Raw genomic sequence first — 215 nt, 5'->3', positions numbered from 1 at the left:
GGGTCAGCTCCATGGGTGTATGGGGGTGTGTGTCAGACCTTGGGTGTATGGGGTGGGTCGGACCCATTGGCGTATTAGAGGAATGAGGCATCGGATCCAGGGATGTGCTGGAGATGGTCAGACCCATGGGTGCGGGGGAGTCAGACCTAGGGGTGTATTACAGGAAAAGGGGTCGGACCCATGGGTCCACGGTGGGGTTGTACCAATGGGAATGA

The sequence above is a fragment of the Terrapene carolina genome, unplaced genomic scaffold, assembly GCF_002925995.2.
Source record: "Terrapene carolina triunguis isolate 2854851 unplaced genomic scaffold, T_m_triunguis-2.0 Scaffold517, whole genome shotgun sequence".
Lineage (NCBI taxonomy): Eukaryota > Metazoa > Chordata > Testudines > Emydidae > Terrapene > Terrapene triunguis.
This window is presented reverse-complemented; position numbering follows the sequence as displayed.